Here is a 19,144-nt window from a genome sequence, read left to right on the forward strand (position 1 = left end):
GACAGGGCAAACATTTAGGGAAATGAGGTCGTTAGACAGCATTATGAGTGGGCTGATAGCTCAGTAATGGGTTTTAACTTTGGAATTTATCACAGAAGCCTATCGGGGATGGGTTTGATGTGCGGGCGGACAGGTGAGTTCCTCCGGAATAAAGACAGCAACTCCCATGGGCGCCAAAGAGAACAGGCTCGGTTGAGAGGGGGAGGGGGGGGGGGGGGTAAGGGACGAGGAAAAGGAGCGAATGGTCGAAAGAGGACAGGAAGCGTTCTAGAAATAAAGCACACCAGACAGTGATCCCCTTTATCACAAAGGAATCAAGATGAAACTTCTGTATTTGTCCCTGCCCTTCACTTCGGGCTTACTGAAAGAGTTTTCCTCTCTTCTAAATTGAATGTCCATACAAACCAAGTGAAAAATGATCTCCTCCATCCAGAAGATTGTTCCTCCAAACTGTTTTTAATCTGTTATGGCTCAATCGCAGAAGGTGCTGATTCCTAAAACAATGAACGTTTCGGAAGGTTTATAATTTTGCACGCTGTATGCACACAGCTTCCAAGCTGCCTTGAGTCTTAAGAAAGGGCGTCTAAATTTAGCGCGTAACGATAAACTCTTAAGTTATAAGACATAGGCTAATGCGTAAGGGTGTTAAAACCAGTGGGATAGTTTAGTGGAGATTAACGGACGTATCAAAGACTTGTGTAAAGCTCCATCAAGAGCTGTGCAGTTGTTTGGTGGGCATCTGCACATGCTTTTTCTTATTTTAAAAGCTCACATAGCTTTGGCAACCAGTGAAATGACTGATATGTCTCTGCATCACTTCCATCACTCCTGTTGGCTGTGCTGTGAAAACGAATGGTCCACTTAACTGCCACCGTGGACCCGGCGAGGAAGATTTAGAGAGGCGTTATGGCCGTCCAGCGGAGGGCAAGACAACTCGCAGGAGAGCACGAAATGGATGAGGTGGGGTAGAAGGAATGGCGGCAGTTTCATTCATTCCCCTGACTTGGTTTGTGAGAGGGTTTTTGGGGGTGAAAAAAGGTCAGGTTTCCAAGGCAGGATTTTTCAGTAGAGCAGATGAGGAGGGTTGGCAGTACGAATCAAGTCAAGCAGCTTCACAATGTGTTTCTGGCTCTGTGTCCTGAAGGCTTCTCTTTCACGGCACTCAGGAGGATGCACGCCGAATTGAACCTCATCAGAACCGTCCGACTGGTCAAGAAGTGATTTCTGGTTTATTAGAAGTAGTCTGTGTGTGTTCGTGTGTGTGTGTTTGTGTGTGTGTGTGTGTGTGTGTTTGTGTGTGTGTGTGGACTAGTGGCAAACTCACTCCTGTTTATTTTCCAAAGTGTTACGTATCTTTCGCAAGCCGCTGCTGCTTTAATCAGCATCTGTCAGGGAATTCATTATGCTCAAGTGAACATAAAGCCTTTCTTCAGAGTTGTGAAAAGAACAGAAAAAATAACAGCCCCTTTCACTAGCAGAGGTGTGGATGATCGCTGCAGCGGGCTTAAGTGACAGGTAAATTGCAGGTTAAGTGGAGAACACAGTCTTTTAACAAGAGACTCCAGGCTCCTGCAAATCCTCCTTAGTCTTTAATCTGAATACAAAAGGCAGGGGCGGGGGGATTAAATCTGACCCCTCAATGTTCTGTTTGTTCCAGGCTCCACTCGAGGGCCTGCTGTAGCCAGCAGAAGAGTCCCAGGTTTCCATTTCCTTTTGTGCCATGTGGCGGTATTTAAAAACAACGCCGTCCACAATGCTGCCTCTTCGGTGGCCAACTTCCCCGGGACAAAGGAGGGCCCGGAGTCTCCAGCTTCTCCACTCATATCCACTCTTATCGAGCTTTAGCGCTGAGATGTAGTTTGAATTCTCTTAAAAGGGACTGTTTATTAAATTGTGGATGAAACGGCGTAACGCGGCGTCATTATCACGGTTCCGCCGTGGAGGAAAAACAAAATCCTTCTTTATTTAGCAGCGACGACGGTTAGAAAGAGGAGAAGGGGCCGGGGTGAGGCAGGCGGTTAGGGCTTGCCGAGAGAAAGGCGCTTTGGGTTGTCAACGTTTTAGAGGCTTAGAGTCAAACCTATCCGGGCTCAGGAGAGAGGAGTCTGGGTGTTAGGCAGGCAGAATGACTCCTGATAGAAGGAGTTTGCGGCTCAAGTCGAGAGGAATCGTCTTGGCTCCCGGATGAGGCGAGGACTAATTGATTCTCTGAAGTTTCCTGTCTCAGAGCCCGATTACAGGTATGACCGGATTAAAAAAGGAGAGGGGAAAAAAACAAGGGATCTGGAGGAGGGAAATGGTAAAAATCAAAGAGAAAAGAAGATGAGGGCTGCCATAGACGGATCAGCATCGCTTAGACGCATTGATGTGCTTGCTTTTGTGTGCGTTTTGTTTGTGTGTGCGTTCATGTGCGCACACACCGCTGCGGCTGTGTTTGATCTCTACACTCGGCGGCAATCATCAGGTCACATTGCAAGGCCCCTTTCACCGGCGTGTTGCACAGGAGCACATTGTGTTGTAGCAGCATGCTTCCCCCAATCACTCACTTCTGGTTAACACGTCTCAAAGCCAGAGGCATGTGTCTCGCCTGCCCATAACAGTCCACGACAAGATTGAGTACTGAGGCATGTGGGAGCCATAGTGAGGCGGGCTCTAAGAGAGAGGCCTCCAGGAGAAGGAGAGTTAGGACGCATATCTAGACCTAAGCTGTCATGCGTGCGGCTGTAATGGCTTGTTTAGTGGCAAAGTCCAATCTAAGGCCCCAGAGAGCCATTATTCCTGGAGTATCGATCGAGCCCCACGGCCACCGCAGCTCGGGCCCCTGTCCCTGATCCTGTTCAGTAATAAGCGTACTCGTGTCAAGGTGGTAATTATCATTGATCTGTAGCCGCTGTGACAGGGCGCCGGCCCCTTGCAGTGATTCATACCTGGCGTGGGGCTACTGGACTTGAGGCGCCAAATCACCAATCTCATGGACTCATGCAGCTTCTGGTGGCACTGCCATGCCCGGTCCTGGAAACAAAGGGGTTTGGAAATGGATGTGGGTTTTGCTGCGTCGGTCCTGGTGGCAGTTTTGAACAATTACTAATTTTCTTGCTTGGCATGTTCACTCAGAATTTAGATTTAAAAATCTTTAGGACGAACTGTTCTTGTCTTAGACAATGAAGTTGCCTGCTGAAAGTAAAGTTAAATAAAACTTTTTTCTTAGAGATTTCTTTATCCTTTGTCGCTAATGTTGTTTCCCCCTCCTGCTGTCCTTCCTCTGTGTCGGCCAGGATGCCCCCACCTCTCCCCGTTTTATACGCAGGGAGATCTATCACTGAAGATCTACCTCTGTTTGGGAACCTGCGGCGCAGTGAGACGAGCAAAGTGTGTAGGGCTGGGAGGCTCATGTTCATTCAGAGAAGTGTTATTGTGCATAATCTATTAGTTTGTTAGCATTGTACTATAATGTACATGTCACTATACAACAATATATGGGGCGTTGTGTCGACTTTTATTATCTCTGCCAAGTCAGTTTTAAGGAATGGATGTCTTTGCTCCAGACTGACATTTCTTAACAACTTTGGGATGAATCATCATGTCATTTTGTGCAGACATTCATGGTCCCCAGAGGATGAAGCCCAGTGACTTTGGTGCTCCATGAGGTTGACGTTTTTGTTCTCTAGTAAAATGATTTGACAACTATCAAATGGATTGTCATGAAATGTGGTGTAGATATTCATGGTCCCCAGAGGATTAATCCTAATGACTTTGGTGATCCTGTGACTTAACATCCAGCTCCACCAGTTGGTCTAATTATTCACTTATTCAGTGAAATATTTCATCTATTGATGTCCTGTCACCAAATTTGACACAGACATTTATTGTGAATCCTAATATTTGTGTTGATCCTCTGTCTTTTCCTCAAGCGCCACCATTGTGAGTGACATATCTCTCAACCGTTGGATGGATTGCCATAACAGTTTGGTCAGACATTCATGTTCCCCCCAGGATGAATTTAATCACTTTGGTGATCTCTTAACTTTTCATCGTCATTTATTTGACCAGTACTTTGGTTATTGATGAAATACCTGCAGAACTTGAGACATTTATACATTCATAAATTCTCGGCTGTACTTTGTGTTTAGTGTTAATTAGCATATGTCGGCATGCTAACACGCTAAGCTAAGATGGTGAACATGGTTGCTGTTGTGCATTGCCATCGTGAGCCTCACAGAGCTGCTTTTTTATTCTTCTTTGACTTTTGCTTGAATGCAGCTGCTTATACAGTCCAGAGAACAAACTATACAGAGTTATTCTGCAGAACCATGCAGAACTACACAGTCTACTGTATGTCGTACTGTATGTTGTGGTTCTGCATCGGCCTCATCGGCCCGGCTTTCACAGGCTATCTCTGATTGAATCTAATTGAACTACATGCTCATGGTAAACCCCCCAGTTGTGTTGGAGTGACTGAGGCAGGTGAGGACAGGGAACAGTGAGAGTCAGATAGGCATGCAGAGAGACAGACAGACAGACACACAGAGAAATAGAGAGATGGCGGGGGTTTCGAGGCAGGCAATCAGTTTTCTTTTTGTGAGCGCTGGAGCGGGACTCGTGTCACCTGCAGACCAAACCCCATTTCCTCTGATTAAGTCCTTTGAAACATTCCATTTGTCAGTGTCACGGCCCTGGCGCGTTGCCGCGGTGAGCAGCCACCCGTGTCTGTTGACTGTGTCATTCTCCAATTTACATCAGACACTGACAACATCATCATGTCCCTAATGTCCCCTTGGCTTGCTCTTGCTCAACCCTTTGCTCGCGCTCTTTATTTCTGTTTTTCTTCTTTTTTTTTTGTCTCGCACCATTCGGCTATCTGCGTCCTCGTTATCACGGCGACACGAGAACCAACATTCGCTGTCTGGATCCATCTGTGATTTCCGATGCAGAGTGAGGCCCAAACTGTTTGCTTGAAATCTGGGGGTCTGGGGACTACAGTATATGTCCAAACCTTATGGGAGTTTTCTTCTTCGAAGTGTTGTCTCTTTTTTTCAAACTGTGTCAAGAGTATCAACAGCTAACATCACTCAGGCCTCAAACTCTCATGCGTGTGATCTAACCCCATTAGCAGCCAATGTCTTTTCAGGAGCAGAGCCGGCATGGTTCAGAGAGGATGGAAATTTCAATCTCCCCTCTATCATTTTCCCTATCATTACTCCATTCACAGCCATTTCTCTCCATCCTGAGTCCCGAGAGGGAGCGCAGCGACTGAAAAGGAGGGCATCGTGCACTCTGTGCCCAACTTTAATATGAGTGGAGCAAAAAGGGGAAGAGGGGGTGTTTATACATTATTAGAGGTCTATTATAGAGCTGCTATCACATTCTCCCTCTTCCTTTCATTCCCTCACTCCTCCTGACAGGTAGCGGGCGGGCTGCCTTGATGACTAGACTCAATCACCTGTGACAGTTTTGATTTGATGTCACTCTCTGGGTCGCTCTATTTGTTTGAGCAGTTAAGAGGTAATTGTGTGACATTGGCGGTGGAAGACGTGCTTTGGCGGCGCACCCGCTGAACCGAGGGGACGAGACGAGGGAGTGTGGCAATAATAAATGAGGGCTATTTTCCCCAGCATTCCCAGACTGCGTGTATGTGTGTATCTGCGTGTGTATTGCCGGGGTGTGTGTGTGTGTGTGTGTGTGTGTGTAGCTGATGGGGGGTACAAGACGGGGCGATGAGCCCCTCTACCCTGGGGGAATTCAACTGTGAGATGCACATTGAGGTCGCCTGCACCCGCTCTTATCATCACTTTCTCCGGTCTGAACAGAATTGTTTCTGTGCGTGTTTGCTTTTTTTTCTTTCTGTCAAAGATAAGTTTAGGTGTCACTCAGAGGAACTTCTGAGCCCCTCAACGCGTTGACAAGTGACGCAATATTTGTCATGCTGCCATTCATAGCTGTTGAATTGTTTGAATCCCGAAGATGACTGTATACTTACGATGAAGTCGTACTTGTCCCAGAAAGAAAGAAACACGTTTGCTCAAACAACTTTTTGTGTCCTTGCTGCACCATCATTTTGTATGTTACATTTCACATCGTGCATCAGAATTGTGTTATGTTCATTCTTGCTTTCTTGTCCCACAGGGACCGCCAAAATCAACACAAAGTAAGTATTTGCAAACCTGCTGTTTTTCTTTTTCTCACTAAGTTTACGGTCACCTTTAAGTCGTTGTGGTCAGTATATAGCAGCAACACACACAAACCATTTTTTTTTAGAAACCCCACAGTAAATCTGATAACGATTGTGGCTATTGTACAACCACATTGGCAGTAAAGTCCTTCCTGTATTCAGCGAGTCTTCAACTCTCCCTGGCTTTGAGTGCCAGAGATAATCTAGAATCCTCCTTTTCTTATGTAGAAGAAGCAGAGAGAAATCGTGGCTGAAGATTGCAAATCTGTGAGCTCCAGCTTTACTCCCCCTTTTCCTCCCTCTCCGGGTCCATTCCTTTACAACAGAGGAAAGGTATCGAGAGGTAATTTTAGGGAGAACTGGATGTTGGCCTGATCCTAAAATCAGAGAATCTGACCCAGTTGTGTTTTCTGCTCGGACCACTGCGCAACACCAGGATAGTCTTTGGCATTTAAGGTGCCAGCAAAAAGGCTTTCTTACTCTGCGCGTTGAGCTCATCCATTTGTTTGTTATCTCAATCCAGGATTTGGGGAGATACAAAGCTGATTAAACAACAAAAGCATATGGGAAGATAAAGAACACTTAGGTAATGGGTTTAGCCTGCCTGTTTAGCACGCCAAATTCATCCCCCTTTTCTCTCGGCTCAAAATGCATTTGTTATTCTTCTCCCAGCCTTGATCCAGAAGGGAGAAAGGGAACAAGAAAGGGAGAAAGAAAAAAAAGAAAAAAGAAGAGGCTTTTGGTGACAATCTTGTGAGAGAGTCTAGGAAACCAGCAGTGGGGAAGTGCAGCAGGAAGCAGTAATGGTCTTACTGTCGCTATTGACCTGCTGCTGGTGCATTTCTGTGTCGCGCCCTAATTCTGCTGTTCTCACAGTTAATCAATATGAAATAATATAGCGTTTAGTTGCTTTTAAGTGCTGAAGTATCTTGTAAAAATCGATCTCAACTCAAATGCCAATTTGTTCATTCTATTTACTGCGGCAAACTGCCTGCAAACAACAGTAAAGAAATGATATAATATTGATCTATTTCTTTAGCATTCACACCTGTTTGTCTGTTAACGAGGTAAACAAAAAGCCTATCTCTATTTATTTGGGTATATTAGTGTGTTAATGGTTGAAATATTTGCCTAATGCAATAAGTACCCATCCTGTATGTGTTCATTGGGTGGCGTGTAAACCAATACACAGCCATTAAAGCCAGCCTTACTCTCCCCTGGTGAACCTGGCTAAAACCAATCTCAGGGCTTAGCAGTCACTCTGATAATAACACCTCACAGAGGTCAGCGAGCAATGAGGAGGGCTTGGGGGAAAACATATTTACGCTCCTCCTGCTGCTTCCCCCTCGTGGAAAGAAGCCATGAGAAAGGTGCTTACTTAGACGAGATAAAGAGCGAGATGAGAGGCAGCGGACTTGGATTAGGGAAGGGAGACGATCACGGCCAGAAAAGGCAGGGTAGAGAGGGGGGGGGGGGGGGTGGAGGACAGCGAGGCCGGGAGCCGGTGTCTGGGCTGGTTGGATATGGGGGGAATATTAATCTGGGTTTAGTGTGAGCAGGACCCCACAAACGGCTCAAGCAAACAGAGCTTAGACGAGGCCAAGCCTCGGAGAAAGTCCTAAATCTTCACATTAGCTCCCCGCGTTTCTTCTGCTGAACTCGTAAGCTCTTTTTCTAAAGGACAGCACAAACAAACCACAACCCCCCCCCCCCCCCCCCCCCCCCCCCCCCCAATAGTACCTCTTGCCAGTCCTACACTTCCTCTCTCACAAGCAGACACACACACTCTCAAAATCAAGACAGCTTTGAGAATCGAGATTGCAGGAAATTTATAAATCCAGGGCCTGAGTGGATAGGGAGAGATTAGATGGGTCCCCCTCTTAAAGCGACAGGATGCCTCCCAATTGTGTTGCTCATTCTCCGGTGTGCCCTACTTCTGTGTCAACGGAGAAAGAGAGAGCAAGGGGAAACACTTTGGGTGTTTTGAAGGGCTGGTGTCATGATAACCTTTGCAATCCTTGGGGAGACCTTAACTAAATTCTGTGCGTTTTTAAAGAAAGCTTTTTATTGGTTTGATTTACATCCATGTAAAAATAAGTTTTCTGTTTTTGTTGCATTCTTTCGTAAGATGTCATTAGATCATCAGGAAGATACTAAACTTTTATTTATATATATATATATATATATATCAGTAAAATATAAATTGAGTGGGACGTGACGGAGAAGGTGGGATGTGGAGGTGGATAAGTAATTCATCTCAACAGCTTCGGTGCCTAAAGAGGGTATCAGACTGTCCCGTTGGTGGAGAGGGGGGCCGCTGAGGGAGAGAGGGAGCGAGTTGCTCAACCTCATCCCATCACCCGCAGCTTCCTGGCGGGGAGGGAACCCGGAAAAAGTGCCTTCTCACTGAGTTTCATTAACCTGACCACATGAACCAAAAGCCCCGGTATTAGAGTTAATCAAACTGACATTGACACACTTGCCGCAGTCTTCTGGGTCACCTGAGAAGCTCATCCAGGGCCCTGCTGCTTCTGATGTCCAAAGTCCACACGTAAAGTATGCATATGTTTGCTCGTGTGCAGTCATACACGCTCAGCAGCTGACACACTCATTGCAACGCTCCTCTGCAACCATAACTAAATGAAATATCATTTATGGAGTTCCAATTAAGTGTGGAAGACAGTTTGATGGGAAGGAAGTGTGTCCAGTAAGCTTCATGGCTAAATGTTACGATTGCATGAATGTGATTTAAACATCAAATGGAACCTTGAAGGGCCTATAGACCTTATTTAAAGTCACACTTTAAATCATTAGTCGAGAGAGAATTTGAATCTCCCACACATACGACAAAAAATAAATAAAGTCAAGTAAATTATGTAAAATATCATGCACATGCACTGTGCCAAAGTGTGGATAATTGTGTCCATTTAATAATCCAATGCCCCCTTTTTATATTAATTACATTTTTTAAACCAAGCTTTTATCAAGTTGATTTTATCCGTATCGGCCAAAATCCCAATTTCAATTAAGACAACCTTCGATAAGGACCCCCAACCCCCCTTCATCATAAAAAAGACAAGGACAGAACTTTAAAATACAATATATGTTATTATACAATATAACTTCACATAATATAACTTTACCTTTTAGTAAAGTAAGTTTTACAATAATCTTTCAATTATTGACAACTTGGAAAAAGTTATAAAAAAGAAACAAAAATATTACATGAAACAAAACATTTGACAGAATTATTTTTATATGCTAAAAGATAATTCAGAGCACATATCCAAATGTTATTAATGTATCAGTGTAAAATACTCAATATATTAAAAATTCATATTCCAAATTGTCACTGCTCCTAATTGACATATTCAGCTAATTAGATGATAGTTAAATACGCCCCATCATTTGACCTGCTGGATCTTAACTTTGAACCAACTTGTCAAATGCGGCTGCCCAGCATATATATATTTTTGACAAGCATATAAACTAGAATTACTGCACGATTAGCCTAATACTCTACATACAGGAAAAGTAGCAGTTTAAACTTGACAGTGAGTAAGAATCCGTTTCTGTGGACAAGAATTACTAATGGAAAGGAGTAAAATGGGGTTTTAGATATGTACAGTAGGAGGACTGGTTGTATTTAAGCTCCCTGCAAAGTCTCCCACTGGCAGCATTATCCGGCCTATGCACCTGTCAGACAACAGAACATGGCGAAAAATGTACCTTCATCAAAAGGAGCCTAGCAAATATTAGACAATCTTCAAAACATTAGGGACGGGATGGCTTCCATCCCTCCACCTGCTCGCATTTATTCACAGGAATCATAGAAAATTACACTCTCATTTAGACTTTTTGAATGTGCACTCAAACGTGATCATGCAGAGTCTGACAGGTTGCTCCGCAGGCTTCAGACGAGGCCCCTGAGGCTCTGCAGAGGGTAACCAGGTGTCCACTGACTCAGTAGAACAACCTTCATCAAGACAACGCCCTCAACAGATCAATCTTCCTGTGACACTTCATTTAGACTGCATTAATGTGGAATTAGGGCCCATTACGGCTATTGGCAGGACCTGACAGTCCCTCAGCACAGTGATCCTCGCTTCCCAGGAGAGACCACTGCTGAATAGAGCAGATAAGGCTTTTTCAGATCTCGCTACAAAGCTGAAGAAGTCATTAGATTTCCCCCCCCCCCCTCTCATTCAACCCCGTCATCAGTATTGCTAATCAAATAAAGGAATGTGTAAGGCTTTTTTTCCCCTCTCTGCTATGGCGCCCCAGCCCTCTTTGATGCAAAGGAATGAATCAAAGCCTTTTGAAGGGTAGATTTTAACTTCACTTCACAGGTCCGAGTGTACAATACTTATAAGTCCGCCTTTTGAATGGCCCCTTAATGATCTAATATCAGAAGCTTAATAGACGCCTGGGTGCTTTGGACTTAATCCGAACCACTGCTTGACGCTATTCAGACCATTTTTCAGAAGTAAAATCCACCACAAAAGACAGTTTCTAATGTACATTTCGCTTGGTCTGTGTTTGTCTATTTATGCCCCCACGGGGCAGAGAGACGTCGTGTGTTTGAGCATCGCCCCTTCCCACTTTCCACGTTAAACAGCCCTCCGCTACATTTGGAGCCCAATTTTAAGCTCTGTGAACGAGACTTGTCCCTGTGTACGGATACAGTGTATCTCCCTCACACACTCAAAAGAAGCACGTCTGCACGGTCATGCTCACAAAACCCCCTGAGACATTCTCTGAAAGGACATTATATGACACAAGACATACAAAAGCAAAACCCTCCGAGGTGATACCATCTATTTCCAGCATTTATCGGGGGATTCTTTCTGCTTGCGGCCAAAGCAGTGAATCTGATTTTGATATCGACATTTGAGCTGGTAGCCAGGGTCAGGGTGGAGCCAGTCATGGGGTGGGAGTCAGGTCAGCCTCCCTGCGTTCTTCTCCCCCAACCTCATGTGTCACCCCGCCCCCCCACTGTCTCAGCGGAGTTCATGGCAAGGCCCCCCTCACGCATCCCCTCACTGACCAGGCGGCTGAGAGGCACACAGATACCCCCTTAAGGAGCTTTGCTCTCTGGAGGAAACTTAATCTCCTTTTTTAACGCCATCCCAAGGCTCCCTCGCAGGCCCTGAATAGAGCGGGGGAGGAGCCGGCTGCGGAGTATCTTCGAGCCCACATGGCAGCCCAGCCCAAATCTGAATATCTGAGCCACGGCGGAGCTGAGGAGCGCCAACGCCAGCACAGGAATTAGCCCTCCGACGGGCCACGCTAAATCCCCCGCCTCCTCCCCTCAGCCCCACTTGCTCTTTCCTCCTTTACTCTCCTGCAGCGACTCCCCCGATTTCACCCACCGCCACACGTGTTTGACAGGCTGTTACAGACACAGGAACAGATAGAAGGGAATTGTATCATCTCTATGAAAACTATACCTCTATTCTCTTGAAAAGAGTGATAGTTGGAACCTTTTATAGGAATAGTTTGACATTCTGGGAAATGGACTTGAGTTGATGAGTTATATGAGTAGATTGATACCACTCGTTTGTCCTTCCAATAAATATGAAGACATAGCCAGGAGACAGAGAGTTGTCTTAGCTTAGCTTTAAGAGCGAAATCAGGCAAACGGCCAGCAGTGGAGACTGCATTAAGTCACAGACGCAGGCCAAGAAATAGTCCACAGCATGTCACTTGTTTTGCCTTCAGACAGATATGAGAGTCGTATCAATCTTCCCATCAAAAAATTCTCAATTTGCTGCTATTTAGCCAAATAATTGATTAATTTCTCTAGAATTATTTCTGTAAACCAAACAAATCCTACAATTATACCTTGTCAGGTCCGGCTGTAAAGACACGCAGATGACTCCTGGCTTCAAAAGCCAAACTCACCCACTTTCTCCCTCCCTTCTGTCTGCCTCTCTCCCTCCCTCTTGACCAGAGGGCAGGGGTAAATATTAACCCTGACAGACTTGTGTGAAAATCTCTGAGCCATTTTATTTGGAAGGAGGTGTGACAGATTACCGAAGAAGGGCGGATTCCTCAGTGGCAAGAGGTAGCGGCTCTCTTTACCCAAACACTTTGGGACCCGTGCTCTGACATGCTCCTTTAGCACCCTGTCAGGAGACTATTCCCAAAGCAAACACAGCAAAGGCTTTCTCTCCACAAGGCGGGCCCTCATAAACTCCCTGAAAGGGACTTAGAGTGCTGAGGAGCCACAAGAAAACAAGATGTGGGGAAACCAAACAGACCTTACAAAGCCGTGGACATGGTGTCTTTAGACAACCTAACAGGAGTATGGTGTTCGCTTAGGGGAGTAAAAGGAAAGGCAAATTTCAGCTCCGTTTTATCTCAGCAGGTCCAAACACAGACCGGTGCTGTATTTCATACAGAAAAGTGACCAAGTGATACCAACAGAGAATAGAGAGAAAACATGAACAGCCTGTTAAACCAGTATTTGTTTAAGAAATATGTTTATTCCCTCTGATTATTTCTCTGGTCTGAGTGAAAAATACTTTTAATTGTGAATACAAAACCGCTAAACCTATCACTCATTGATCATTGGCTGAGCACGGACCTGGACCCAGAAGAGTCACTTATGGTCACGGTGTGAGATTGTGTCACCGCCATGATAATACAGTCCACACACTGGCTTAAGGGAGACAGGGAGTATATGAGGAATTTAAGACCTGGACAGCTGTTGGACCGTAAAGAGGACGTTGCACGTTTCTGTTAACACAAGCAGTAATTATGCAGATTTTGGTGATGTATTTCTATTTATTAATGATGAGTGCAATTTCGCCTGCCTTCTCTCACCCAATTTTGTGGCTCCTGGCTATCACTGAAACAAAAGTTACACTTAAGTTATAATTCATATGTAGCCTATACTGCTTCATATTTTTGGAGGATTATTTTACTTCCACAAGATACTCGCACCTCCTGTCAGTGTGTGCTGACCTGCACTCCTGTGGCCTGACACACCGGAACACCAAATACTCTAAATGCTATATGGTAATTCTCTATGGGTTCAACCTCAACTCCTTCCCACTTGTTTAACACTTGGCCAGAGACCTAACGGAGCATGCATGTGTGTATGTAACCAACTCCTGTTATTCCTGCATAAGCCTCGGCCTGCGAATGCACCGAGGGACAAACCTCTATTACCTCTGGAGCAAAAACCGGGTCGAAATGGTTGAACCACGAATTAATTTACAGGTGGTGGTATCGAGTATTACAAAGGTTCACCAGGTTGTACAAGTGAGGTGGTGATGAAGGACGTGAGGGCAAATGGAAACTCAAAAATGGACCCTAATGAGTGGATGCCTCTGGGGGAAAGAGGGATCACAGTTTCTTCAATTGAAAAAGTGAGCCAACTGGATCATCCATTTATTCATCATCTGTGGAATCGTCTTAATTGGAATTCAATTTAACTGTGTGTCTGTGAGTGCTAATGTGACACAGTGTGTGTGTGTGCATGTACAATCACAGGGTTGGACCCTCTTTTAAATTTGCTGTGCCTGATGGGCTCTGAAATACATTTCTCTTGAGCCCCGAGCAGACTTAGATACACTTGTCACATAATCAAATGTGAAATACAAAGTACTGTATGGTGAAAGGGCCAGGACTTTATTCCAGGGGAAATAATTTGCTTTTTTCCCCCTCTCCCCTCTCTCCAGCCGGTTGCTTTCATGTCATTTAGATGAGTGGTTAATAAGGCAGAGCGTTAAGAGGATTATGATCTGGTTGGGCCGTGGTGGTGGATTGAGGGGGGGGAGGGGGACACAGAGCATCTAAGGCAGCGAGATGTGGGGGGGGGGTATATAGTCGGCTGGTACAATACTGGGCAGGAGGAGAGCATCCTCCTCACTGTCAATATTCATTTAGTCAGAACTAAGCACTCCAATAGGCCTGAGCTCTCCAATAGGCCATATCTTCTTCCTGTTCTTTCGGGCTGGGGGGGGATTTTTTTTAAAGACCCTCTATCTCTCTCTCTGCGTTAATGAAGACCCTCAAAGTGGTCCAATGAGAGTTGCAGGCAGTGGTAAGCCAATGAGGAGGTGAGAGCCTGACTCCTGAATGGGGTTCGGCTTGGAAAAGGAGGGGGAAGATGGGGAGCTTCATATTTTAGCCCTGGCCCGTGGAGATTTTAGGGTCCTGTGTGCTGGGAATCCAAAGATGGAGCTTAAGAAAAACGGCTTTTGAAAAACTTACACTTTTTGGCAGTCCGGCGTGGTTTCACTTGAGTGGAAAGGAAGATATTTGGGTAAAGTCTCTTCCAGGTAGAGCGGGCTTCACCTGGGAATCATCCTCTTGATGTGTTCTTAGAGGAACTCTGAGGATGGACCGGACTTGACGCAGTATCTCTGAAGGAAGTGAATGTAACGAGAGCAGCCACCTCTTTACTGAAGAGTCTTACCAGCACAGACACAGACACCCACCACTGCTGGTCCGCTGCCATTGGCTGGTGTCCTCCGATGGCTCCTCCGAGCGAGGCACTTTGCGAGAGCCCATTTTAAGAAATCTCCGTGGATCAGCCCCGCTTGCTCCAGAAGAAGACACAAGCCTCCCCCACCGCCGTTCTCAAACCCCCTCCGCCATCCTCTTCCCCCGACGCAACCTCCCACCCCACCCTGCGACTCACAGCGCCCGGCACCAGGCTTCTTAAATGCATCTTTAATTCAGCAACTTTGAAGTGGCACTCCGGCAAATGCACTCAATCAATTATAAATGAAATAATCTCCTTATAATATTAGAGATTTTTAAAGTCTAAGAAATACTGGGAGATTAGGGAGCCCAAATCAGTTTTAGCGGTATCTAAAGTGACAGCAGGAGAATCATTGGAAGGAGCGGGTAGAAACTTAAAATGATTATGTAGATCTGTGTCACTGCCGAATGTTTCTGCAAATCCCTGCTGGATCTACCGCAACGGAGGAAACAGATTATTCCTGGCCTTATTTAAAGGGTTGGAGTTCTTAAGTGGCTTTTTAAAAGGAAACATTCATATATATTTACACATATATTTACAGCTGCTCTCTCTCTCGCTCTCCACGGCTACTCTTGAAGCTGCTCGCCGCCATCTTTTACCCTCTGGGTCAGCCTGCGTTGTCACATGTACGTAAAGCTGAAGTTTTAGCTTAAAGCAACACTGATAGCTAATTCATCAACGCTAAGGCTGATTAGATATGAAGTCATTACATACATTTTTGCATCACGGCATTATCAAATCTTGTGATTTGATAAGTTTGAATGAGGTGACTGCCGCAGATGAATGAAACTGCTGTTGTTGTTGTTGTTGTTGTTGTTGACTCAATTTGTCCTTTAGTTCTGTATGTGTATCAGAAACATTTGTGGAGATCCAAAAGAAGAGTTTGCGTATCAAACCCTTCCTGCATTTATTAATTATATTATTCATGTAGTATTAAATTGCACGTATCTAACGAAAAGGTTTCTAGTGGGATCATGTTGGTGCCACACATGCGCGCTCTGCTGCGCTGCACAAACCTTGTGTATAGTTCTACCTATTTTACCCGCAGCGGCTGTTGTGTTTATCCGCTCCCACCATTACTCACAGTGGTAGAAATTATAACCCAGTGCACATTTCTATCACGCTGGGGTTCATTCATCTTTGATTACACCCTTCAGATGATATAAATTAGGCCTATCCCACACTGTTAGCTTGATGGATTACAGGGGCCGATATGAAACACACTGATCAATATCATCGATTAGTTTCTGTGTTTCAAGGCTATGTGGGAGAGAGTCTGCTCAGCGCAAATAATGAACTCATTTGTGCCACATTTTAACTTTGCAGGTCCTTTCCACTGAGCTGCATTTGGGTGTAATATCACATATTCTTATCTATGCAATGCAAATATACAGAAAAAGGCATTACGCTCCTTATTACCATCAGTGCTCAATGATGAGGTTTCAGTTGGAGTGTCCTGTGCACCACCAAATATCCTCATTGTCTGCAATAGTTTCTCTCTTCCTCAACCTTCCCAGTGGATCACTTACTCTATCATACCAGGCAAATTCTGTTCATTGTCGCTGACACTTAAGCTGAGGAGCAAGCAGAAATCAATGGAGGGCTAACTGTTCCAGAGGGCAGAGGTCATATAAACTAGGTGCCGGCGGGCCTCACCATCACCTCCATAACTTATTCAGTAAAGGTGTTGGTGAATTGTTGGAGAAAGAATAAAATACAGAACACTACACTCTAATTTCAGTGCTCCCACTTATTATTAATTTTAATTTTAAACATTTAGAAAATAAAGCGCTTTTCAGATAATAAATATGTAACATTGCTGGCTACTTCTATACATTTTTACATGAACAACTAATTCATTTTGTTTGCGTAATGTGAAAGGGATCACTCATAGTGATCATCAGCTAAAGGGCCAGGTATTTCCCTCAGGAGTTGGTTGGGACAAAAAGCTAAAAGTAGAGCTAATATTAGAGTTACATTTACAGGGTGGCCACAACTCCACATAGATGCTAATTATGCTGCGTGTCCGCTGGACGTGTACGTAGGCAAACTCTGCTAACACACGTATAAGGTGTCGATGATGACGTTACTGAAAGAGCCACAATGCTTGAAAGAGCCACAATGCTGCCGTGATATTTTGCAACTGGTGCGCAAGGGGGAGCCGCTTCAATTGCTTAAGGGACTCCCGTTTAATTTACTATTTGCTCACATGCTGCATGTAAAGCAGTCGTGAGAGTTTAAGGTGTGGCTAGAGAAGTAAATGCATGTTTGCGAGAACATTTGGCTTTTTCAGCCAGACCCGCTGACAGTTTGACAGGAGGTGTGTTTGACCCTCTTAGCAGCAAACAGCCAACGGAGGGAAGTCCGATTCATTTTACAAAGAGGAAGAAGAGGTATGGGGGAAAGGAAATTAAACAAATACGAGAGCATCGGGAAACCTATTGAGGCATTTATCAAGCTCAGTGAAAAGGCTCCGTATGGACATGGTGCAGGTCAAATGAAAAAGCTTTTAAAAATCAATCTCACCAATTACTGTCTTTCTCACTCGTGAGTGAGTCACGCTCCGCTCGGCACACAATCAAAAGGGGCAGATGCAGCGAGAGGCTGAGGAGGGAGAGGAGTGACAACTTCATGTTTAGGTAATTATCACCACTCCTGGCATGAGCTGAGGGGCCTCTCAGCCGCCTCATTGTTGTTGTTAAACAGTTTGCTCTGCTGATTGATGATGAAAAGGGAACATGCACCCACACCTCTCCGGGGACTGTGACATAATGTGTGTGCATCCCCTGTGACCCTGCCAGCTGGGCAGGCCAAACACAACACACACACACACACACACACAGGCAGAGATTCTATGGACTACCACAGGGGGCTGGCTATCAATACATTATTCATATCCATCTGACGGGACACACTCTGAGGCAAGACATATACACACACACACACACACACATATTGAAATTCAGCCACTTTATCATATCAGTGGCAGAGCTGAGAAGTCATACATCCCCGTAGATGCTCTGGTCTTTTCCTGCACTGTCATCAGATTTCACCCGGCTCTCCCCTGTGTGTTACCTCCTCATCCATATTCATGTGGAGTCAGATCTCCGCCAAAGGGCTCGTCTGCAGGGGTGTGGGGGGGTGCAGCAGGACCCCGAGGCAAGGAAAACACACTCAAAACACACACACACATAAACCATCGCAGTCAATCTCAGCATGCATTATACCGTACTCCTTTTCTTTTTGTGAGTGTGACAAATGGGTGTGATTTTGAGGAGCAGTATTTGAAAAAAAAAAAGAAGAAAAGACTTATTTTTAATGCAAACATATATTTGCATAAAGAGAAGAACACAAAACAAATGAACAATCGCATTTCCTGCAGAATCAGGCTCACATTACAAGTCTTTTCCTCCAGTATTTGCTTTTCTCATGCCCACGTTCCAGCTCGGTGGGCAGCTAAGCAGCGCTCATTAGGAACAGATAAATACAGACAGATATCCATCAGCGCTGGCTCTCTTTAACAGGCTCCCGCTGGACCCCCTGCCGCCGCTGTGTGCTGCAGGGATTATCTAAAGAGAAGGCAGCAGCTCTCACTCCTGGGTTCCTCCAGCCAGCCACCATCTGACAGGCGGGACGGCCCGACTCTTTACATGGCCAGTTGGGCCCAGCAAGACTCCTTTTCATTCCCTCTCTCTCTCTTTTCTCACTACCTCTCCCTCCCTTATTCGCTGACTCTCATTTGTGGGTGTTTTCACGAATGCCAGTCAGGCTGCTTTCACCCCAACATTGCAATTAGTGTTCTTCATTCGTCCCTGATTGGTGGGATCCGTGTGAGCAGGTATCCAGGTTAAGTGGCCCAACCGCAGCGTCCCCGCGGAGAGCTCGATGCCTTCAGGCCATCTGACACTTTCATTTCTTAAGCACTTATTTCCACACCGCGTTCTCTGCAGAGGTTTCCAGGACACTGTAATTAGAGCCAAATGGCTGGGAGCAGACCGGTTGATCTGCAGGTAACCCAGACAAAAATATTGTATCAACTTTGCTGCCCATTGTCGTCACGCAATAATTAAGGGGAGTGTAATTTGTGTGAGGTAACAATTCTGGGTTACACAGATTCTACACATACATCTGAAATGCAGTTGATTTATTAAAATGTAAAAAGGTAAGATCATGCTGATTGAAAGAAATGTTAAAGGTATAGTTCTACATTTTTGGACATTTGCTTACTGCCTTGCTTGCTGAGGGTTAGAATATTGATACCACTTAAAAATATCTAAATATGAAGCTTGAGCCGGTTAGCTTAGCTTAGCATACAGACTGAAAGCAGGGGGAACAGCCAGCCTGGCTCTGTCTTCGCCTTCCAGCACCTCTAAAGCGCTCTAATTAACACTTTATATAATGTGTGTTTAATCTATAAAACAACAGAAGCATAAAAAGGACAGGTTGTGGTTTTACGAGGTGTTGTGTGCGGCACTATG

This window comes from Pholis gunnellus (genome assembly GCF_910591455.1).
Source record: "Pholis gunnellus genome assembly, chromosome: 4".
Taxonomy (NCBI): Eukaryota; Metazoa; Chordata; class Actinopteri; order Perciformes; family Pholidae; genus Pholis; species Pholis gunnellus.